Raw genomic sequence first — 19,497 nt, 5'->3', positions numbered from 1 at the left:
CTACCTCAGTAGTTTATTCTTTTTATTGTAGTGTGGTATTCCATCATATGACCAGTCTAGAAACTGGGTTTTGCCATGTTGTCCATGCGGGTCTCAAACTCGTAAGCTCAAGCGATCTGCCCACCTCAGACTCCAAAGTGCTGAAATTATAGGCATGAGCCACCATGCCTGGTCAGCATTGGGGAGTTTCAAGAACAACTATTCCAGCAAGGGAGGGGAACTTCACCACAGCTGCATGTCCTAGCCTTGAAAGTCACGCAGCATTGCTTCTGCTGTGTTCTCTTTTTTACAAGTAAGTCACCAACACACCCAGATTCAAGGGTAAGGAAAATAAAATCTACCTTTTGGTAGGTGAGTGGCAATATGCTAGATGAGCATGTGGGAGATATTTTGCAGCCAATTTTGGAAAAATACACTCAACCATTCTGTCCCACACCCAACTGTTTTTCTCCGTTGTCCTTTTTCCTATTGGATATTGTCTTATTTATTTATTGTGTTTAGTGAACCACCTCCCTTTACTGGAATATATGCTCTGAAATGGCAAAAACTCTGTTATTCTCTACCCTCTCACCAGTACTTGAAGGTGCTTGTACATAGTAGGCAATAAATATGTTGATTAAATAGTAAGAATTTTAGCCAGGCACCATGACTCACACCTGTAATCCCAGCACTTTGGGAGGCCAAGGCGGATGGATCATCTGAGGTCAGGGGTTTGAGACCTGCCTGGCCAACATGACGAAACCCCGTCTCTACTAAAAATACAAAAATTAGCTGGGCGTAGTGGCAGGTGTCTATAATCCCAGCTACTCAGGAGGCTGAGGCAAGAGAACCGCTTGAACCTGGGAGGTGGAGCTTGCAGTGAGCCGAGATCATACCATTGCACTCCAGCATGGGCAACAAGAGTGAAACTCCATCTCAAAAAAAAAAAAAAAAAAAAAAGTAAGAATTTTGTATCAGGGAACAAGTAGATGCCTCTGGTCAATAAACCAATTACTAGAACTATAAGAATATTTTTAGACATGTGGACCTAACCGCCAAAGAACTAAAACCAGAATTAGTTTTAAGGAGTTGCCTGTAGGGTACAAGATGGGAAGAGGAAAGATAGGGCAGAGGGTTAGTGCCTTTCTGTGGCATGTGTACGTATGACAATTTGTTTTGTTTTGTTTTTGAGACAGGGTCTCGCTCTGTCACTTAGGCTGGAGTGCAGTGGCGCAATCTCGGCCCACTGCAACTTCTGCCTCCCGGGCTGAAGCAAGTGATCCTCCCACTTCAGCCTCCTTGAGTAGCTGGGACTTCAGGCACGTGCCACCACTTGTGGCTAATTTTTTTTTTATCTTTTGTAGAGATGGGATCTTGCCACGTTTGTAGAGATGGGGTCTTGCCATGTTGCCCCAGCTGGTCTTGAACTCTTGGACTCAAAGTGATCCGCCCACCTTGGCCTCCCCAAGTCCCAAAGCTGCTGTCTGATGCAGCTTAACACCCAACACCATGCCTGGCCTGTATGACAGTTTTAAAAATCCATGTACTTATATTTCTTAGATATTGAAAATTTGCTACCTGCACCTGCTGCGTTCCCACCCTCTGGAGACCTGGGAACCTGGCTGCAGCCTGGGAAGGCTGGAGAAGCAGATGGCGGCACCCACCAGCTCCTCTCCCCGTCCCACCTCTTCCCTGGGGGACCAGACCCTACCTGTGTGGTGGTGGGTGGGCTGATTGTCAAGATATGTGTCATATACATTTGTATCAAAAATAAAGAAGTGACTATGAAAAAAAAGAAAATTTGAAAAGATTAAATTTTTAAAAAGGTGATTGTAGAAAATGTGGAAAAGCTAGAAGAGAATACAAAGGAATACAGTATTATTTGTAATCCTTCCACCTAGAAAGAGCCACTGTAAACAGTTTGGTCTATTATCTTCTTGTCAAAATTAAAATAGACAGTTCTGTGTCTTGCCTTTCCCTTTTCCATTCATTAATTCTCTTTTTGATCTAGTGCTAAGAGTCATACTCATTAATTCTGTTATGAGGATTTGCACTGGGCCAGAAATGCTGCCTGACAAAGATATTTGACCTAAGGTTAAAAATTCTGTTAGTTCTTGTTTCTCCTGCTGGAGGACCGCATAATTATACCTTTTTCTTTTCCTCTCTCCACCCTTGCAGTCCACCCGCACAATCCTGCTTAACCCACTCTTAACCCTGCTCTCTTCCCCTTGTTCAGGGACTGCTTGAGCCCATCATTATCTCGTTCTCCTCAGCCACAGGACAGCAGTGTGTGTCTTTTTAAGCTATGGCCACATAACAAACTACCCAAAACACAGTGGTTTAAAACAACAAGGATTGTACAATTTTTCAAAATTCTTTGGGTCAGGAATTTGAACAGGCACAGCTCCATCATATCTATTCCATATGCTGTCTGCTGCAGCTTAACGCCCAACACATCTGAAGTCTCAACTAGGATCACTGGAAAGGCCAAGGGCAAATGGGACCCCTTAAATTGAGGTCATGTGTCTGGGGCTTTGCTCACACTGTCATCTAAGTGCTGGTGTGGTCTCTCCAGCAGGGCAGTCTGCCTTCTTACAAGGCAGCTTGGGGCTCCCAAGAGCTTAGGCCTTGAACTGTGATGGCATTCCATTGGCTAAAGCAAGTCACAGGTCCAGCCCAGAGTTCAGAGGAAAGAAGCACACAGGGTACAAACACCAGGAGGCATGGGACGCAGGGGGCCACCAATATATCCGACTACCACGCATCAGATGGACTGGAATCCAGATCCGGTCTCCTCAGTTTATGGGCTACATTGCCTTGGCTTGATTTCTTCACTTCTCTGAGCCACCATTTCCTTTCTTATCTGTAAAATAATTAGGACATCATTTCTCCCGGGCAGAATCATTGTGTGCATTCAATTATGCATTGTGCCTGGAACCTTCGCTGCATGAGATTTCATAGAAGAGACTCAAGCATTACAAAGACATGTAGACTGTAAACCTGATGGGGCCATGAGAACACAAGCTCCTCGCAACCTGAAAAAAATCTTTGGGAGAGCTTCAGACTTCCAAGGAATCAGAAGTTGGAGGCAACAGCGTTTAAATCTCAAACAAAAAAATGATCCCAGTGAAAAAAATAGATAATATTATATGGTTGCAGGAGTGCAGAAGTTTTTCTTTTTTTCTCCATCTTGACTTTTTTCTTCTCTTTAGCAATGTCTTGCCTCTATTTTAAGTTTACTCTTTTTCTTCTTATCTCTTACTGAATAATTTTGTCTGCCAAGTAACCTCTTGTTCTAGCTCAAAACCTGGAGCCTCAAGAAGCCCTTCCCGTGTTTATCCACCTTCTTCTCTGGAAGAGTCCCCATAACTGGTCCCCACTGAGGCTGGAAGAAAGCAGAGCTCACACCCCACAGGAGGTCACGAGAATTCTGCCTGGGCTCTTCCTCCTGGCCTCCTGCCTTGCCATGTCCACTCTGAGGCCCCTTCCCCCACACGGTTCGAGGCTCCCTCAAACTGAAGGGATGTGTAAGCAAGCGACCTTTAACCCAATTAGAATCCTCCTGCAATCTGTGCTAATCTTCTTAGGTGTTAATATTTAGCATTACCTTGTACTACCCAGGTGCCAGTCAGGGCAGCTGCTTGAAGCCTTATCAGCAAACCCTTTAAAAATGCTTCCTTGTTTTTCTTCCCCCTGCTTCCTTGATGGGGATTCTGGGGCTGGCAAGGGGTGGGTAGAAATGACTGTTCCTTTGAAAGTCAAATATTTAATGAAGGGCACAGGAACTATTTCTCAGAGTCGCTATCTGCTGCAGGATAATTAGCACTTTATTAAAGGCTCATATTTAATGTAACAGTGAGGAAGGTGATTGGTGTTTCTCAAGCTTGAAAGAATCGATTCTGGTCCAGTAGGTCTGGGGCGGGTCCTGAGTTTCTGGATGTCTGAGAAGCTTTCAGGAAACACTGCTGCTGGTGGTCTGGGAACCACATTTCGTGTACTAGTCAGGGTTCTCCAGAGAAACAGAACCAATAGGATACATACCTTTATAACATATACACACACAGATGTACGCACACATGGGAAGTCCTCACTTAATGTCATCGGTAGGTTTTAAGTGAAACAATGTATAACAAAACCAATTCTACCATAGGCTAGATGATACAAACAAGACTTAAATTTCTATGGCATATTTCTGGTCACAAAAACATTAGCGAACTTCTAAATAAACACTTACAATATTAACATTGAAATAAATATGAGTTATTCATACACTTAAGAAAAATTAATAAAAATAAGTAAAATAATCATTTACCCAGTTTTTGGGGAATCAGTGAGTGATGGTGATTATAGTGGCTGTGGAATAAATCAAGGAATCAATGTTTGCAGAGTGAAAATTGTAAGGAACACCTCCTGTGACCATAGGGCTCATAAACACTCACACATAGGGAGGGCTCAAAAAGTGCTTTTGTCCCACATTGTTTATTGTGGTGCATTTGTATGATTATCAGATACTTTACAAATTTTTATTTTATAATAATGTGTATTTATCCATTCATTTTCCAACCTGCTTATTCAAGTACAGGGTTGCAGTGGCAGGAGCTTATCCCAGCAGTTCAGGGGCAGGGCAGGAACCAGCGGTGGACAAGACCCATTCCATTGCAGGGCACACTCGTATGCCCATGCACACTCACCAGACTGTGACCATTTAGACACACCAATTCACCTAATGTGCACATCTTTGGGATTCAGGAGGAACTCAGAGTACTGGGGGAAACCCATGCAGACATAGGAAGAATGTGCAAACTCCACACGGACAGTGGCACTGGCCAGGAATGAATTTTTTTTCTCATCAACATTATAATGAAATGATGTTGAATGAAACGACGTTATTGGCTGGGTGCAGTGGCTCCCACCTGTTATCCCAGCACTTTGGGAGGCTGAGGCAGGAAAATTGCTTGAGGCCAGGAGTTTGAGACCAACCTGGGTAACATAGCAAGACCCTGTGTCTACAAAAAAAAAAAAGTTTTAATAGATGGATGTGGTAGATTGTGCTTGTAGTTCTAGCTACTTGGGAGGCTGAGAAGAGAGAGAGGGAAGGAAGGAAGGAAGAAAAAAAGGAAGGAAGGGAGGGAAGGAGGGAGGGGCTGACTCTGGGCACACCTAGGAGTTAGCCCTGCTCTGGAAGGAGCAGCTCTGGTTCAATGAAAGATTATTTTCTTTTTTTGAGACAAAGTTTCACTCTTGTTGCCCAGACTGGAGTGCAATGGCACCATCTCGGCTCACTGGAACCTCCAGCTCCCAGGTTCATGGGATTCTACTGCCTCAGCCTCCCGAGTAGATGGGATTACAGGCACCTGCCACCATGCCTGGATAATTTTTTGTATTTTTAATAGAGACGGGGTTTCATCATGTTGGCCAGGCTGGTCTCAAACTCCTGACCTCAGGCAATCCACCCACCTCAGCCTCCCAAAGTGCTGGGATTACAGGCATGAACCACTGCACCCGGCCTCAGTGAAAGATTCTTGTTTAACCTCACCAGTTGAATTATTTCCTGGGTGAAGCCCCAGTGATAGCACTTGCTTGCATCAGTAGCACACTTCTATCTCCCTGTCTCAGCCTACGCACTTGCTTCCAAGCCGAAACTACCTGCTATATCTCTATATTCAAGAGATATAAGAAGTTTAATTTTTCCTCTGGATAAAGGCAATTAGCTAACACAAATGACAACCTCAATTACCAGGTGAATTTAGGATGAGCTACATGCAGGAAACAGCGCTACCAAATCAAATAAAGTGGGCTGCTCCAGGTCTTATAAATCAAAAGAATGGGCCGGGCGCGGTGGCTCACGCCTGTAATCCCAGCACTTTGGGAGGCTGAGGTGGGCAGATCACTTGAGGTCAGGAGTTTGAGACCAGCCTCAACATGGAGAAACCCCGTCTCTACTAAAACTACAAAATTAGCCGGGCATGATGGTGCATGCCTGTAATCCCAGCTACTCGGGAGGCTGAGGCAGGAGAATTGCTTGAACCTGGGGGGTGGAGGTTGCGGTGAGCCGAGATCGCACCATTGCACTCCAACCTGTGCAGCAAGAGCGAAACTCCGTCTCAAAAAAAAAAAAAAAAATCAAAAGAGTGGTCATCCCTTTGCAGCAAGCCATTTCCCATAATACAGAGGTCGGGGGGTCAGGGCCCTTCTTTCCAGAATCACAGACTCTGGTAAAGTTCAACATTGTCAACATACAATTAATCATTATGTTGTGAATTCTTGACCAATAAAACTGATAATTTAATTCCTAGTTAAAAGAAAAGAGGGAGGAAGGAAGGAAGGAAGGAGGGAGGGAGGGAGGGAGGGAGGGAAGGAAGGAAGGAAGGAAGGAAGGAAGGAAGGAAGGAGAAAGAAGGAAAGGGCCAGGCACATTGGCTCACACCTGTAATCCTAGCACTCTGGAAGGTTGAGGCGGGTGGATCACTTGAGGTCAGGAGTTTGAGACCAGCCTGGCCAACAGGGTGAAACCCTATCTCTACTAAAAATACAAAAATGAGCTGGGCGTGGTGGCACTCGCCTGTAGTCCCAGCTATTCGGGAGGCTGAGGCAGGAGAATTGCTTGAACGCAGGAGGCTAAGATCTTGCCACTGCACTCCAGCCTAGGTAACAGAGTGAGACTCCATCTCAAAAAAAAAAAAAAAAAATGAAGAGAGGAGAGGGGAAGGGAGGGAAGAAGGAAGGAAGGAAGGGAGGGAAGGAAGGAAAGAAGGAAGGAGGGAAAGAGAAAGAAAGAAAAGAAAGAAACAAAGAACGAAAGAGAGAAAGAAAGAAAGAAGAGAGAGAAAGAAGAAAGGAAAGAAAGAACTGCTATTATTCGAGGATCTGCTGTATACTGCTGTGTGTGTGTATGTGTGTGTGTATACACACACATACACACACACTTAGCAAGGAAATGCTACTAAGTAGTAAGGAAGGGAAGGGACAGGCTACGGACATCTTTCTGCAGCTCTGAGAAGCAGCAAACAACTCTCCATTTTTCCAGACATCTCTTAGCAGCAAAGAGCTTGGGATTTTGAGTCAGAAAAGGCTGTCTTCTACTCTGCTTTCTACTCCCTGTGGTCTTGGGCAAGTCATTTGAGCTCTCTGAGAGTCAGTTCCCTCATGTAAAAAACGGGGTGGGGATAATATCAATCTCTCTGAATTGTTCAGGGGATGCTGTGCCACAGTGAGTATGATGGCCTAGCAATGCCTGGCACATAGTGGGCCTCCCCCAATGGTACCATGTCTTGCTATTGCAAGGATGGAATCCAGAAACCTAAGCAAGCACTCACTGTCTTCAGCTTTTCCATATTCAGAGTGAGGATGTGGCTTTGTTTTCACAGGTCCAGAGTTAATTAACAGCAGTGTTAGTGGGTGTGCTCCCATGTTCAGATGGTTCTCTGCTTTGATGGGTACACTTCAGCCACCCTAGGGCGAAATGAGGTCATGCTTCGGAAGCGGGAAGAGAAGGCCTCCTTCTCATTAGCTGTCACACCCTCACATGTTTAAGTGTTTTTCATAGACTTTGTTTTCCATTATTAAGTGACACCCTTAGTAACAGACATCCTTGCCACAGATCCTTCTCAAATGGCAAAAAATGAGAATATTTCACAGTTCTTGTGAGTTCATGTCCATTTTTTTCTCCTTAACTCACAAAAGCATTTTCTTTGCCTCCATGTGTTTTATTCCTAAGCTTCTGGCTTTCCCAGACTTCCTACCTAAGCTGCCACACCTGCAATTCCTTTAAAGGACTTATTCTGTTTGTCTGAACTTTCAAATTACTTTAAAATAACTATGGACTGTTCTGCTGATAAGCAGAAGATAGGACCAACTTATTTCTCTGGGTTTCTCCTGTTTTGACTCTTGCCATTTACTCTGACATGTTATTTAAATTTTACTGATGATTCAACAGAAGCTGCCACCAGCAAAACCAGTTGTTTTGTGCCTGAGAACATCCTTCTGCTGGCCTAATTGTCTGTGATGATGACAACAACCTGATTTCTTTGGCTTTCTCTCTCAAGATGCTTGGGAAGAGTTGTAGCAACAGCATGTATGATTAATTCATTAACATATCTCCAAATTTCCTTCTCCTTACTTATAGGACTGGTTTATTATAGCAGTTTTAAAAAACTAGATCTTGAGCACAGTCATCGTCTCTTCATTTATCAAAATGAAGCAAAATTTAGCAAAATTCCTAAACTGCAACTGCTACGATTTCTAAATTAAGAGAACAAAATTGGGTAATGGGAGGTATAGAGTATAGAGTTGTCAAGAAAGAAAAGAAGTTAATGGAGCAAGGCTGAATAGTGTGACTTGGGAAATCAAAGATGGTGCCCAAATGGTTTAGTTCGCTAGCTGTGAAAGTGTATTAACCAACCTGATTTGCATTTCAGAGACCTCCTGAATTCAAGTTAAGGGTTTTTTGTTCTTGCTTGTTTGTTTTTTGAGACGGAGTTTCTCTCTTGTAGCCCAGGCTGGAGTGCAATGGCCTGAACTCGGCTCACCACAACCTCCACCTCCCAGGTTCAAGCAATTCTGCTGCCTCAGGCTCCTGAGTAGCTGGGATTACAGGCATGCGCCACCATGCCCAGCTAATTTTGTATTTTTAGTAGAGAAGGGGTTTCTCCATGTTGGTCAGGCTGGTCTCAAACTCCTGACCTCAGGTGATCCGCCCCACCTCGGCCTCCCAAAGTGCTGGGATTACAGGCATGAGCCACCAAAGGTTGTTTTATTTTTAAGCCTTAAAGCAATTTAGGACTAATTAGTATATAAAATGTTTTACATTTAAGAAACAAAGATAGGTCGTGAGATAGGCTAATTGGGAGGAAATTTTGATGAAGAAAAGATATAAACAAAAGCAAGAGGAGTATAAATTCATTTTTCCTCCAGAGACCACATATTCAAGCAATGTTGATGAAATTCAGCACAATAGGAGAAGAAAGAGAAGAAATACTTTCACTGGATTCTTGGAGGCCCTTACTCTCGATTGAATGCTCCTTCAACTTCAATCAGGTGGTCCTTCAACTTCTTATTTTTAATGATCCCTTGGTATTAACTTGTTAAAAGGTTTAAGTGTTAATTGCTAATGTCTAATCATTTAACTTGCTTTCTTTAAGTGTTTACACTAGTACTAAACAAGTATCTGGCTAGGATGTTAGGAAGAAGTTTCTGAACTGGGACAGAGTTTAGACTAGAATGATGACGCCCAAGTTTTCTCCTAACATCAAGATTCAACAAAATCCTTGGTTCTAGAACAGTCTAGGGACTTTCCTCTCTCATAGCCCTTGGCATTTAGAATACAGCTCTGGGTATGCTGGGGTGTTCTCAGGTCCTTTTATTTTGCTGCCTCTAACCAAAGCTACTGGTCTTAGGCCAGAGGGGTGCTTTAACAGTAATAATTCCTTTTCATGAAAGGAAGTGTTCACATTTCAACCCCATTATTGAGTGTAAGTTCTAAATCCTTCCCCGCTGTTCCTTGGAATTGTGATTTAACATGACTGGTAGCACCAGAATGCAGTAAAACACATGCTTCTACTTGCAAGATTATTATGTAAATGATGCAGTTTCATTATTGTCTTTTGGAGCCATCCTTCATGTACTAGTATCTATGTGAACTGTTTTTCAAAGGGTTCAATAGAGAAAAATGTTAGAATAGTTGTAATTAAATTAATTCTTTTTTACTTTAACTTTTATGATTTTTAGTGTGTTTATTACAGAGTAATTAGAAAGTATAGTAAAGAGAAAAATAACAGTAGCACTTTATGTGGAAGGCTGTTTTTGTTGTTATACTAGCAGAATTTGAGTTTCATGGGTCCAGGGCTGGGGGTGGCATCCTTTAACATTTTTCTCTAACTGGGATTCCTTCTTTTTTGAAGGATCTTATCCCTAGAAAAGTTTCTGTTTTATTGAGGAGGATTTCCATGAAAATTATAACTATTCTAGGCTTTTTAAAAAGGCAATTCCAGTAAGTAAACTAGAAATTAATAGGTTTTTGAAATTCAACTTCTGAAGATTTCAAAGTCCCTAATTCTGGCCCTGAAATCGAATCACTCTGGGAAAATACTCCACCCCAATTCTATTACAAATTTTTGTTTTTTTCAGACAGAGTCTCACTCTGTGCCCAGGCTGGAGTGCAGTGGTGCAATCTCAGCTCACTGCAACCTCTGCTTCCCTGGTTCAAGCGATACTCATGCCTCAGCCTCCTGAGTAGCTGGGACTACAGGCATGCGCCACCACACCACACTAATTTTTGTATTTTTAGTGGAGAGGGGGTTTCACCATGTTGGCCAGGCTGGTCTTGAATTCTTGACCTCAGGTGATCCACCCACCTTGGCCTCCCAAAGTGTTGGGACTACAGGCATTGAGCCACTGTGCCCGGCCTCTATTACACATTTTAAGGTTAAAATACATGTACACGAATCATTAAAAAGCTCAGAAAGATATAAAATGAAGCATAAGAGCCTTCCTTCCCCTTCGACTCCAGTTTTTCCCCCTAAAGGAACTTAAGTTTCTTCTCTATACTTCTAAAATATGGGGATTAGGATCAGATGAGGTCCCTAACCTCTTGGAACCTATACCCTTGTAGAGGAGCCAATTATTAATGAAATAATCAGACAATTACAACATTGCAATTGTAGCAAGTGCCTACCAAGGAAAGCTATTAGGTGCCATGAGAGCCTGTAGCTGGGGTACGTGGCCAGGAGATGGGGAGGCTGCAAAGGTTTCCAGAATGAAGTGACACTTGAGTTGAAAGGGGAGATAGGAATTAACTAGGTCAAGAGGAGCAGGTGGAGATGAAGAGTACTTCAGGAAGAAAAACAGTATGTGCAAAGCCCTGTAGTGGGAGGATGGCTCATATGAAAGACTGACAGGCAGAGAGTGAACAGCACAAAGGGAGCACGGGAAAGATAAGGCCAAGAGGGAGATAGAGGCTAGACCACAAAAAGCCTTACAAACTATATGAAGAACGGTTTCCATCCCAAGAGCAAGAGTGCGACAGATTGGTGCCCATCCATTCTACCCTTTGGTGTGACTGCAGGGGCTGGAAAGCTAAAAACTACATTCACAAACACCTTGCAACTAGGGAACTGGAGGTGTCTAGATTCAGCCAATCAGATTCACTCACATGAGGCCTAGAAGGTGGAGATGAGGCAAGTCCATGCTTCACTGTTTCTGCAGTTTCTGCTGGTGAGCACGGTCCAGAGCATAGTTAGGAAGTGCTCTGGGGTCAAGGGATCCAGTGTTCTAAGAACATGTGGGGGGTCTTTTAAATTCATTTATTCATTTGGCCATTGCAGATCTAGGAGAGGCAGCATTACCCTGGAGCCAACATGTATAGCAGTAGTAATGCCCTCATCCCTGGATAAGATCGCGTGCTATGGAGCCCACAGTTCCAGTGGCAGCTCCCAGTTTCTCCATTTGGGATGAAGATAACAGCTCCCTTAATAGTCCAGTTCTATTGTATTCTGAAAGTCATTCCTGGGGACCCGACCTGGAACCCACTCCCCTTAGTTCTCCCAAAAGTTTCATAAGCACTTAATTCCCTGTATCAAACTCCTTTTTGCTGGGAAGAGTCATAAGTAAGTTGTCTGCAAATGAACCGTCACAGATAAAAATCAAAGCTAGTAAAACTTTTGAGGCAGGAGAGTGCTAAGATCAGATGACCGCAATATGGAAGATTAGCTGGAGGGCTTTAGTATGGATATGTGAAGGCCAATTAGAAAGCTGTTTGTTCAGGGCCTGGTGTGGTGACTCACACCTGTAATCACAGCATTTTGGGAGCCTGAGACAGATGGATTACTTGAGGTCAGGAGTTTGAGACCAGCCTGGCCAACATGGCAAATGGCAAAACCCTGTCTCTTCTAAAAATACAAAAATTAGCTGGGTGCAGTGGTGGGTGCCTGTAATCACAGTTACTCGGAGGCTGAGGCAGGAGAATAGCTTGAACCTGGGAGGCGGAGGTTGCAGTGAGCCTGGATTGCGCCACTGCACTCCAGCCTGGGCGACAGAGTAAGACTCTATCTCAAAAAAGAAAGAAAAGGAAATATTTTGTTTTATTTTAATTTTGATTTTACTTTTATTTTTATTTTTTTTAGACTGAGTTTTGCTTTGTCGCCCAGGCTGGAGTGCAGTGGTGCAATCTCACTCACTGCAACCTCTACTTCCCAGGTTCAAGTGATTCTCCTGCCTCAGCCTCCAGATTAGCTGGGATTACATGTGAGCACCACCACTCTCAGCTAATTTTTGTAGTTTTAGTAGAGATGGGGTTTCGCCATGTTGGCCAGGCTGGTTTTGAACCCCTGACTTCAAGTGATCTGCCTGCCTCCGCCTCCCGAAGTGCTGGGATTACAGGCATGAGCCACCGCGCCTGGACTAATATTTTGTTTACTTAGGTGTAGTGACCTTGTTTCTAATCATAAGGCCGAGTTTCCCATGACTGGTGTTTTAAGTGGAATATTGATGTTTATGTGGAATATTTTTATTTTGCTCCCTGTGGATAAAACATCTTAATAACCATAGGATCAGAATCTGAAGCTGCTAGAAATCAACACCCTAAGCGTTCTTTCATCCATCCCCATTCTCAGCAGGATCCAGCAAGAGCATCCCAAAGAAATGAAAACTTACTTGTTTTGAAGAGACACAACAAAGATACTGTGGGGCAAGGGGGAACAAACCAACAGTAAAACATGTACTCCAAGCAAGAAAGAGGTTTCTCCTTATACTTTTAAAAAATCATAAAAGATGAATTCATTATTATCCCAAGACATCTTGAATCAGAAATTTGGGTACCTAATTATTCTATAAAATTAAAATGACAGCATCTTTGGAGAGACAGTTGCCTGGCAACTCAAACCAGGAGGTTGTCTTTAGATCCTCTGCAATCATGTGTGTCTATTTTGGTTTTTGTGTTGAGCTCATTTCCTTCCCTACAATCCAAAACTGAACAATTTCTGGAGTAAAATTCCACTCAGAAAAAAGACTATTTTCTTTCAGAAGATACTTTTATTAGTAAGTGCAGCTGTCTGCATGCAGTTGATTCGCTCTATTTTCAGGGCTGGTGCGTGAACATATAAGAAAAGAAAAAATCCCAGCTGAGAGGAGGTTTCAGATGGAGACGTATGTTTTGAGACCAAAAGCCAGACACCAGCTTTCTAAGAGAAGAATCTGGTTCAGCATCTCACAAAAGATCAAAGTATAATTTAACCAGGTGAGATGAGCTTTGCAAACTCCTACCACTTCATTGAAGCAAGGAGGGCTATCTAGGTAGGCTTTTCCTTTTCAAGATTAGAAGCCCTGAGTCTCCCATCTCCTGAATTAGTGATCTGGTTCCAGATTTTTTCATTCTGCATATAGACCAAAAAAAGTTAGATAATTGCATTATTTATGATTCTTTTTATTATAAGCAAGAGAACTCAAGTTGAGAGAACTTTCACAAAAGAGAATTTACCAAAAGATTTGGGGCACTCACAAAAGGCCCTCCAAATAACTTGGAAATGGGCAAGAACCACAGAATGGTCCAGAAGAAGCCTGTGCTGAGACAAGTCAATTTCAACAGTCTATTCTGTCTTTGTATTACTCACTCAAAACTCATAATCCCAGGATAGAGTGTCGAATTGGCTGAGTTGAGATTACGTGTCTGGGCCTGCTGTACTAGGGCAATAAGAGGAAGAGCCCTGTGGAAGGAACACACAGTAACTCCTTCAGCTTCTAGATGGAAGGGCGAGTACCTAGATTTACAGTCACAACAAGACTGTCCACAAAAGAGGACACAACAAGACTGTCCACAAAGAGGGAAAGGAAGCAGATTTCCCAAAAAAGAAACTGGGGCCAGGTGCAATGGCTCACGCCTGTAATCCCAGCACTTTGGGAGGCCGAGGTGGGCAGATAACGAGGTCAGGAGATCGAAACCATACTGGCCAATATGGTGAAACCCCATCTCTACTAAAAAAATACAAAAAATTAGCCGGGCATGGTGGTGCGCACCTGTAGTCCCAGTTACTCGGGAGGCTGAGGCAGGAGAATCGCTTGAACCCAGGAGGCAGAGGTTGCAGTAAGCTGAGATTGCACCATTGAACTCTAGCCTGGCAACAGAGCAAGACTCTGTCTAAAAAAAGAAAAAAGAAACTCTGGTTCTATTAGGAAGAGGGAATGAAGGCCAAAAATATCAAATGTTCATCACTGTCTAAGTTGAGTTCCCAGAAGAAGAAACTGGGGCAGGGATTCTTGTACTAGAGACATATTGAAGATGTACTTTCAATAGAAACCTGTAAGAAGGTAAAGGATAGAGCAGGGGCAGAGGTTAAACAATGATAGGGTTTCAGCTGAAGTCTAATTTCAGCCTGATCCCATGGATGGTGTGAATTACATCACAGACTCGTCGTCTTTAAGGAAAGGGCTCAACATTTGTTTATCTCCCTGCCCCCATTATCAGTCAGTCATTGGGTGCATGATGCCCTGATAGAAAATATAACCTCCCAAGCATTTCTAGAGAAAAGCGTACGTTTGTGCCATTAGCAGGCAATGCTTATAGTAGCTGGGGCTGGGGATGCCAGCACAGTAAAGGCAATGAGGGTGGTGCACTGACATTGTTGACTACAATTTTAATAATAAAGGCAAGGTACCTGAATTTAATTTGCTAAGTCCAGACTTCCCGTCTATGAACTGCCACATCCCATGATTACCATAGGATACTGGGACTACCACTAATTCTGAGACAGAATAAAGGAAAGGGATGGATTATTTATTGTGCGGCTGTTTCATTGTGGAAAATGATGTGATTAACAAAGAAATGCCAATAAAGAGTAAAAAGAGGTAAATTTTCTTTAACCATTTCCCATTTGCCCCAAGAACCCTGCACTGGCAGCAAGCTGCACTTTTTTTTCCTAAATTATAAATGGGTTAAACAAAAAAAGATGTGGAAACTTATGGACATTTTCAATGAACAATGGCTAAAGGAGAGAGGGTTCTAGGAAGGAGGACACTGAAAAAAATTAAACTAATATACTTTCTAATGCATTTGAAGAAATGAACCAGAAAAAAATATTGAAAAAGTCTTATAGACCTAATGGGCAGTTTGGGAATAATTAGTGATACATGCACAGAAAATGAAATAAACAAAAGGTTGTTAACTCTAGAAAAAAACAAAGAGTTGTACAAGAAAGAAAATGTAACTACAGTTAACAACATTTACAACATAAATAAGCAACATTACTCATTATATTATGATTAATATAAAATATATACATAAAGGGAAAGCCATTGAATAGAATTTGATCCTCCTCATCCATAATGGGAGGATATGCTGGGTATTTGCCTATTTGTTCTTAAATTCATTTCCTGCCTTGCCCCTTCCCAGGCTCATATTGCACAGGCTACTTCTGTAAACTATGCTTCCAAGATCTTGATGACTGTTTTGGCTGAGTTCAGCCAACAGGAAGTGGTAGCCAGGGATTGGAGGATGGCAGTGAAGAAGACACCAGGATATTTCTCCTTCCCACTCTTCCTGCCTTAGATAGAGCCCCTCTGGCTCTGGAGATGATAATGATTGTTTCCTGCAGTTGCTTAAGTTAAGGGTACCTCCGCTTCCCTTAATTATCCTTCCAGGTTTTCTAAGCCAGGGTTCTCAACCTCAACACTATTGACATTTTGGTCTGGATGGCTCTTCGTTTTGGGGGATTGTCCTGTGTATTATAAAATGAGTTGCAGCATTCCTTGAGAGACTCTATCCACTAGATACCAGTAGTCACCACCCAGCTGTGACAACAAAAATGTCTCCAGAAATTGCCAAATGTTCCCTAGGGGGCAAAATCACCCCTAATTAAGAACTGAAGGCTGGGCCAGGCGCGGTGGCTCACGCCTGCAATCCCAGCATTTTGGGTGGCCGAGGTGGATGGATCACTTGAGCCAGGTGTTTGAGACCAGCCTGGCCAACATGGTGACCATGTTGGGATGTAACCCGTCTCTACTAAAAATACAAAAAGTTAGCCGGGCGTGGTGGCAGGCACCTGGAGTCCCAGCTACTTGGGAGGCTGAGGCAGGAGAATGGCTTGAACCCAGGAGGCAGAGCTGGCAGTGAGCAGAGATTTTGTCACTGCACTCCACCTGGGGCAACAGAGCGAGACTCCATCTCAAAAAAATAAACAAATAAAATAAAAAATAAAATACTGGGAAAAGAGAACATGAGCAATTCAGTATTCTAAGTAGAAAGCTCCAGGGAGAGGCTTAAAATTCTTATTCTCAAAAACAGATTAAAGAAGTCCTTATTCTGATCTTTTGTTTTTAATCTCACCTAAACCATATTCTCTTATATTTTACCCAGAGCCAAGTATGGCAGTCATCTAGCTTTTATAAATGAGTCATATTTATTTCTTTTCCAAGATATCTCCAGGCTGCCTCCTCCCACATGGTTTTGGCTGCAGAACTGGCTTACCTGGTTGTAATCATGTAGTAGTCAGAGAAAACTACTAAAGGCACTATTGTAAATATTACAGGAACACTGAAATAACATTAGAGACCCTGGATCTGTGTGGGTTGTGTCCCTCCAGAAAAGGTAGAGGGGAAGGTTTGCAGATGTTGCTTTACTGACTTGTGTCAATGTTTCTTATTTCAATAGCATGCCTTTCCCAAATCTCCATTCATCTCATCTCCCAAACACTGATTTCTACCATCAGCTCTTGTTTATCTTTGTCTCTCCCCATCACAGCAACTGAAACAAAGTTTTGAGATTGAATTCTTGATTTGCTTGATTGTTGTGACTGCGTTCCAGTTATTTTGGAAATGCATCCATCTGATATATGACCAACTAATAGAAGACAGTTTTCAATCTTCTAAAACATAAAACGATGGAAATATATGTATGCGTGTGTATTTTTGTGTGAATAAATATATAAATACATGTACCAATAAGACATATATTATACATGCATTATATATATTTTATATATTAAATACATATATGTATGTTTTTGTATATACATTAATATTATCATATGCATTTATTTACATGGAAATACTTTTTGTTCTGACTAAAAAAGTAATAGATACTAATTATGGGAAAACTAGGTAATACAAAAAATATAAAGAAATAGATAAAAATTGGCTGGGCACAGTGGCTCACACCTGTAATCCTAGCACTTTGGAAGGCTGAGGCGGGTGGATCACCTGAGGTCAGGAGTTCGAGACCAGCCTGGCCAACATGGTGAAACCCCCGTCTCTACTAAAAATACAAAAAAGATTAGCCAGGCGTGGTGGTAGGCACCTGTAATCCCAGCTACTCGGGGGATTGAGGCAGGAGAATCGCTTGAACCTGGGAGGTGGAGGTGGCAGTGAGCCGAGGTCGTACCGTTGCACTCCAGCCTGGGCTACAGGAGCAAGACTAAAAAAAAAAGAAAGAAAGAAAAGAAAAAGAAGAGAAATAGATAAAAATCATGAATACTCCTAAAGTCCAGTAATAGCTACTGTATGAGTCAAAATTAATTTCAGCTACAATTACCCAGAAAAAATATCCAAAATAACATCAAATAAAGGATATTTCTCTAATATAAAATGTCTGGCCACTGGCTATCTAGTGCTTGTACAGTGGCTCCAAATCCATCATAATCCATCAACTTCCAGATCTTCACTCCATCATTCTTAAGGTATAACTCCCATCCTCATGGTCTAAGATATCTGCCAGAGCTAGTCATTACATTCACATTCCAAGTAGCAGATTGGTGAAAAGAGGCAAGCAAGGTACAAAGAACATGTCCTTTTAAAGTGGTTTTCTTTTATACTTTTTTCTTTAATTTTAAAAAATGTATAGGCTGGGTACAGTGGCTCATGCCTGTAATCTCAGCACTTTAGGAGGCCAAAGCAGGAGGATCACTTGAGCCTGGGATTTCAAGACCAGCCTGGGAAACATAGTGTGAACCTGTCTACAAAAAATTTAAAAATTAGCTGGGCCTGGCAAAGCACACCTGTGGTCCCAGCTACTTAAGAGGCTGAGATTGGGGGATTGCTCGAGCCCAGGAAGCTATAGGGAGCTGTGATCACACCAGCGCACATCAGCCTGGGTGACAGAGTAAGACCTTGTCCCTAAATAAATAAGTAAATAAATAAATAATAGAAATAGAGTGTAGCTATGTTTCCCAGGCTGATCTTAAACTCCTGGACTCATGTGATCCTCCCAGTTCAGGCTCTCAAAGTGCTGAGATTACAGGTGTGAGTCACCACATCTGTGATAAGGTGGTTTTCCAAGAAGCTGCCACATAATATATTTTATAACTAATTGACCAAACTCAGTCACACAGCCACATAGCTGCCAGAAAAAAAAGGAAATATAGAACATTTAGGTGGGCACTGGAGTGGGAACACCAGAATAAGGATCTCCAAAAATCTACTCCTCCATAACAGTAATAAAAACACTGACAAAAATAGTCAAAATCAACTTTTTCAGAATACTGGATATTAATCAAAGGCTTGCAACAATCCAAAAAGCATTTCTTGAAGAAATTGGCTGAATCGTCGTTAAAAAAAAAAAAAAGTGAGCTTTGTGACATTTTAACTAGCCCTGTTTACAGATTCTCTCCCCACATGAAGAAATAAAGAAATACCACTGGTAATGGTAACTACATAAGTAAATACAAAAAACAGTATAAAGGTAATTTTTGTTTGAAATGTTCCTTTTCTCCTATCTGATTTAAAAGATAACTGCATGAAACAATACTTACAAGTCTATGTCAATGGGTATATAATGTATAAAGATACAATTTTTATGTCAATAATAGAACAAAGGGGAAGGGAAGGAATGAGCCATATAGGAAAAAAGTTTGTGTATACTATTGAAATTAAGCTGGTATTAATACAAACTAAATTGTTTTAAGTTTAGATGTTAATTGTAATCTCTAAGGCAATCACAAAATAACTCAAAGAATCCTAAAATAAATTAGAAGGGAATAAAAATGGTACAGTAAAACATATTTAACAACATAGGAAAAAATAGGCAAATGGCAATTATAAAGACTCTTATTCATAATTACATTAAGTGTAAATGGTTTAAACACTCCAATTAAAGGCAGAGATTGGCAAAATTGATGAAAAACATGATCCAACTATATTGTGTCTACAAGTGACACACTTTATTTTTATTATTATTGTTATTGTTATTATTATTATTTTATTTCAATAGGTTTTTTTGGCAACAGGCAGTGTTTGGTTACATGAATAAGTTCTTTAGTGGTGATTTCTGAGATTTTGGTGCACCCATCACCTGAGCAGTGTACACTGTACCCAACATGTAGTCTTTCATCCCTCACCCCCTACCCCCCTTTCCCCCAAGTTCCTGAAGTCTATTGTATCATTCTTATGCCTTTGCATCCTCATAGCTTAGCTATCACTTATGAGTGAGAACATATGATGTTTGGTTTTCCATTCCTGAGTTACTTCACTTAGAATAACGGTCTCCAATTCCATCCAGGTTGCTGCAAATGCCATTATTTCATTCTACAAAAGACACAC

This window comes from Nomascus leucogenys, chromosome 4 (assembly GCF_006542625.1).
Source record: "Nomascus leucogenys isolate Asia chromosome 4, Asia_NLE_v1, whole genome shotgun sequence".
Classification (NCBI taxonomy): Eukaryota; Metazoa; Chordata; class Mammalia; order Primates; family Hylobatidae; genus Nomascus; species Nomascus leucogenys.
Note: the sequence above shows the minus strand (reverse complement) of the source record.